This window comes from Mobula hypostoma, chromosome X2 (assembly GCF_963921235.1).
Source record: "Mobula hypostoma chromosome X2, sMobHyp1.1, whole genome shotgun sequence".
NCBI lineage: Eukaryota > Metazoa > Chordata > Chondrichthyes > Myliobatiformes > Myliobatidae > Mobula > Mobula hypostoma.
Genome location: NC_086129.1, coordinates 34,126,237 through 34,132,236, shown reverse-complemented (window position 1 = coordinate 34,132,236; position 6,000 = coordinate 34,126,237). Strand labels below are relative to the sequence as shown.

Sequence of the window (6,000 nt, the reverse complement as noted above, 5' to 3'; positions counted from 1 at the left end):
TTAAAAATCACTTTATTAAAATTAGTTAATAACATTTGAATTCAATTCTATTTCATTGATATGGTTTCTTTATGGAAGACTGATAACTTATCATATTGGTACCTTATTTTTAAGAACAAAGCTCAAAGTAAATTTATTATAAAAATACATACATGTTATCCTGAGAACAGCACTGGTATTTCCTAGAAAGGTGAGTCTGAAGCAATATCAAGCCACTGAATATGCATCTACTTGAAACCAAGAACATTGGCTACCATTCCACCACTTGTCTTGGAGGGAGGCTGGAAATAGTTGGCAGTATTTTACATTTCTTTCTAGAGAATATTTCCCCCTACCCCCCAGCTGTGTGTCTACAATGCAACTTGAAGCCACTAATCATAGCAAGCAACAATTCCTCTGGCCAACCTACATATTTTATGTGTGAATTTATATTTTGAATGAGGAACAAATGTTATTGGAAATGGCAGTAGTAGATTGTCTTTTTTTTTGCCTTGAGTATGTAGAATGTGAGAAAACAATAGGGACAGGAATTCATCTTTTTGTTGAATAGTGGCAGCAGTACATTGTACTTTGCATCCAAAATTAATTTGCATTGACATCAGTTAGATCAAGTTTTGGAAGAGGAGAATAATGCACAGCCATTACTGTATTGTCATGGAGACGGCAGATGAATTTGTGCATCTTTCAAATTGCATTCATATGCACGGTGCATTCAACTGTGCTTCTGCTTTAAGAGGAATTGTTATTGTGTGATTCAGTTTTTGGAAGGTTTGGATTTCAGATTCTTTAAAAGCTGCTGTAATCTGGAAAAAAAAACAAAATTTTGATTTTGCTGTTTAGGAATGACTTTCCTTGGAGTGGATTTCCTCTATATAATGTGAAATTCCCTGAGACTGAGAAATCTTCTTGTTGTCCAAGGATATTTTTCACTCAGTGCCCGTCATTTTGGACTTCGGCTAAATTGCCACCCTCAAATAATCCAGAGAAATGATTGTACTATTGGAAACTCTGTCCCCTGTACTGATGTAATCATGGGGAAAACCAGTCATAAAAGTTCATGTAGAGTGGTGAGATTGTTTGTCCAGCAGTAATTAAACATTTTAGACTTGATCATTATCTGCCAATGCTTTTTCTCACCTACCCTTTGTCTTCCAAATGTACTGTACTACTTAACTTAATTGCACCAACTAATAAAGTATACTTTTACATTTTAAAGGCAGGGTGATCAGCACAGGAGATCATACCATCATTGGAGGGAGTGCATCTCTTGATTTCAGACTACAAAATGAGAAGACTCCAATCACAAAAGAAATTGAGCACTTTGTCTATGTTGTTACTGGATTGGCTGTGACTATGGGAGTGGTGTTCTTCATCATCTCAATATGTCTAGGGTACAAAATACTAGATTCCATCATCTTCCTTATTGGCATAATTGTTGCTAATGTACCTGAGGATCTGCTGGCCATGCTCACTGTAAGTTCACAATGTTAACTCAATGTCCCATTCTTCATCTTCATTTATTCATGAGCTTTTGGTAGTGCGAAAGGCACAAGGACAATATGGAGGAACAGGTTTTAAACAGAAGTAATGCTGGTAATTTACTAAAATGGATGACTAACCTGCTCAATTGTCTATAGGGAACTTGCATGGGACCCAGCTATGTCTGCCTCTTCGTTGGTTATGTGGAACAGTCTGTGCTCCAAACCTATTCTGGTACTGCTCACCAACATTTCCTTAGGTACATTGACGACTACATTGGTGCTGCTTCCTGAACCCCTGCTGAGCTCATCAATTTCATCGACTTTACTTCTAATTTCCACCCAGCCCTCAAATTCACTTGGTCTATCTCGGACACTTCGCTCCATTTTCTCGATCTCTCGGTCTCCATCTCTGGAGATAGACTGTCCACTGACATCTTCTACATGCCCACTGACTCTCATAACTACCTCGACTATACCTCTTTCCACCCTGCTGCATGCAAAAATGCCATTCCCTATTCCCAGTTCCTCTGTCTCCACCGCATCTGCTCCCAGGATGAGGTTTTCCATTCCAGGACATCTTAAATGTCCTCTTTCTTTAAGGATCGTGGTTTCCTTTCTACTGTCATCAATGATGCCCTCACCCACATCTCCTCCATTTCCCGCACTTCGGCCCTCACCCCATCCTCCCGCCACCACAACAGGGACAGAGTTCCCCTTGTCCTCACCTACCACCCCACCAGCCTCCGGATCCAGCACATTATCCTCCGCAACTTCCGCCACCTTCAACAGGACCCCACCACTAAGTACATCTTTCCCTCACCACCCCTCTCCACTTTCTGCAGGGATCGTTCCCTCCGTGACTCCCTGGTCCACACATCCTTCCCTACGGATCTTCCACCCGGCACTTATCCCTGTAAGCGTAAGTGCTACACCTGTCCCTACACGTCCTCTCTTGCCACCATTCAGGGCCCCAAACAGTCCTTCCAAGTGAGGCAACACTTCACTTGTGAGTCTGTTGGGGTCATCTATTGCATCCAGTGCTCCTGGTGCGGCCTCCTCTAACCCGACGCAGATTGGGGAACCGCTTTGTCGAGCACCTCCGCTCTGTCTGCCACAACAGACAGGATCTCCCAGTAGCCACCCACTTCAACTTTGCTTCCCACTCCCATTCAGATATGTCCATACATGGCCTCCTCTACTGCCATGATGAAGCTAAACTCAGGTTGGAGGAGCAACACCTCATATACTGTCTAGGTAGTCTCCAGCCCCTTGGTATGAACATAGAATTCTCCAACTTCCGGTAATTCCCACCCCTCCCTTCGCCTATCCCAGTTTCACTCTGCCCCCTCCCCCAACTGCCTATCACCTCCCTCATGGTTCCGCCTCCTTCTACTACCCATTGTGTTTTCCCCTATTCCTTCTTCACCTTTCCTGCCTATCACCTCCCTGCTTCCCCTCGCCCACCACTTTATCTTCCCCTTACTGGTTTTTCACCTGGAACCTACCAGCCTTCTCCTTCCCACCCTCCCCCCACCTTCTTTATAGGGCCTCTGCCCCTTCCCTCTTCAGTCCTGAGGAAGGGTTCCGGCCCAAAACGTCGACTGCTCGTTTCCACGGATGCTGCCCGACCTGCTGAGTTCCTCCAGCGTGTTGTGAGTGTTGCTTTGACCCCAGCGTCTGCAGAGTATTTTGTGTTTACAATTGTAAAGGCAGTTAGGTGGGGCAGAGCGCTGGTGAGGGTTGCGGGGGAAATCTTGGGAAGAATGAGCAAACAGTGAGCCAGAACATCGTGGTGGGGATGGAAATGATATTCCTTTTTTTTTTAAAAATTCAAGTTACAAGACCAATAGTCACTGTATATCCTGGAATCTATGTTCCAAGAGGCATCACACCCCTCAGAATTGGTCAGTCAAGAGTAAGAGGGGAGTGTAATTGGAAATGAATCCAGTATGGACATCCAGAAGGCGGAAGGAACCACAACACCTGCTCTTGTCTGACAGGTGCCAAATTTAATGATCTGCTTCTATTTGAGAGCAGAGACAACAGGGATGGTGAGCAAACTGCCCGTAAGGATATGGTGTAGAGGGTCAGTTCACAAAAAAGAACTCAACACGTCAGGCAGCATCTATGAAGGGAAATGGACAGTTGACTCTCTGGCTCGAGACCTTTCCTCTGGATTGAAGATTGAGAACAAATAAGAGGTGGAGCAGAGCTGACTGGATTCAGGTGAGGAGGAATTTTAGGCACATGGGGAGGAGAGAACGGGAATAGTGCCAGAAACTGGGAGGTGACAGGTAGAAGTGACAAAGGTCTGAAGATGATGGAATCTGATGGGGGAGGGAGGTGGAGAGGATGGATGGGGTAGTCAGGGGAGGGAACCACTGGGTGGAATATGTGGGTGTTGGGCAATTAGTGGAGGGAGGGGCACACTGGGTAGTTTAGGAGGAGAGAGAAAAGGGACAGTGTATTGTTTAGGTTGGGGAAGTGAAATGGAAGCAGAAAGGACAGGGGATAGTATCTGGAATGGGGTATTTACTGCAATGATGAGGTCAAGTGAAAATATTGCGCTGTCTGACTAATGTCAGGTTTAAGGTTGTCCTTTTAGGTCAAGGATGAGCTTGGAGTGTGAGGAGAAAGACCCAGTTCTCTGGTCTATGTGGGAACCAGCATCATAAAGAGGACTAAGGAGCAGGTTTCCCTACAAGAGTCTGAGCAGTTAGGATCCATGTTCAAAGAGACAATAACAAAGGTACAATCTGGATTACTAACTGCACATACGCAAATTGACACAGAGGTAATAAAATCAAGGATTTAATATGTGGCTGAAAGATTAATGTGGGAGAAAGAAACATCTATTCCTTTATGTTAACTCTGTTTTAAAAAAAAACTTGCCCCACACATATCCCTTAAACTTTTCCCCCTCTCATCTTAAAGCTATGCCTTATACTCTTTAATATTTCTGCTCTAGGAAAGAGTTTCTGTGCTTCTAATAAGTTCATAAACTTTTATCATGTCTCGTCTCAACTTCCAACACTCCAGAGAAAATAATCCAAATCTGTCCAACCCTCCTTTTTGATAATAATTTTAATGCAGGCTGCATTTTGGTTGACTTCCTCTTCAACCCCTCCAAAGTCTATCATCTTTCATGTAATGGGGCAACCAGAAATGAACACAAAACTACAAATGCGTTCTGAACTCCACCACATAAAGCCATGCTGACTATCCCTACCAAGGCGTACTTTTACAAATGTGAGTAAATCCTTTTATTACCATTATATATAGCTGCCTGTCTACAGCTCCCACCAATGTATTCTGTACCTTCCTGATTCTTAGCTGCACCCAAATGGATTCTACTTCATGACTTTCTAAGCTAAGATCCTTTGTCTCCACCATCTTTATCCCATTGTTTATCATTAAGGATATCCCTCCTCTTTTTCATCTTTCCTTAAATTTAAAAATATTGGAATATTTAATTGCCAGCATTTGCCACTTCAACAACTACATTATTACTTGTTCCTAATTTATATTATCTATGCCATTAGCCTGTCCAATATTAGAAGTTCTATGTGGACTCTGATAGGAACCTTCAATATTGCCTTTACATATTTTTTTTTCAAATCTGACTCTAAGTGGAGTTATGTTTGTTTACACAGTCTCTTCCTGGCATTGCACATGTCATTCTCCGGTATTTTGTTTGAACTATCACTCTGCCCTTTCTCTTCAATTTCCTATATTTCTCTTCAGCAGAATCCTTACACCACCAACCCCCAGCTACGTAGACCATAAGGTCATAAGATATAGAAGCAGAATTAGGCCATTTGGCCCATCGAGTCTCTCGCCGCCATTTCATCATGGCTGATCCATTTTCCTCTCAGCCCCAATCTCCAGCCTTCATGCCCTGACTAATCAAGAATCTATCAATCTCTGCCTTAAATATATTCAATCATTTGGCCTCCACAGCCGCCTGTGGCAAAGAATTTCACAGATTCACCACTCTCTGGCCAAAGAAATTCCTTGTTATCTTCATTCTAAATGGAAGTCCCTCTATTTAGCTTAAAATGTTGTATACAGTCTCATTCATGAACACACTGCCAAAGCTGGTGCTGGAAGCAGAAACAATAGAAGTGTTTAAGAGGCATTTAGACAGACAGAACATGAAGGGAACAAGTAATGTGGATCATATGCAGACAGAAGGGTTGAGTTTAATTTGCCATCATGTGGGCGAAAAGGCCTGTTCCTGTGCTGTACTATTCTGTGTAGGATATAGTATATTAGAGGTGATTGAAACAAAGGGAATACAATGATCCTAGGTGACTTTAACTTTAATCAAGTTAGGTATTAATAATGTGGAGAACAAATACATTGAAATTTCTAGATAAATATGTTAAAGTACAGGCTATTTTATATCTACTACTGTGCTATAAAAATATTTAATAATCTTGTAGTTAAAAGACTTCCAAGCCCCATAATATAATAGAATTTATATAGTTTGAATGTGACTCATTTCTTTTAATTGCAA

The 6,000-nt window shown here is 42.3% G+C and overlaps 1 pseudogene; it reads left to right on the top strand.

The window, feature by feature from the left end:
- Positions 1-221: 221 nt before the first annotated feature.
- LOC134340882 (potassium-transporting ATPase alpha chain 2-like) overlaps positions 222-6,000 on the top strand; it is a 31,944-nt pseudogene continuing 26,165 nt past the window's right edge.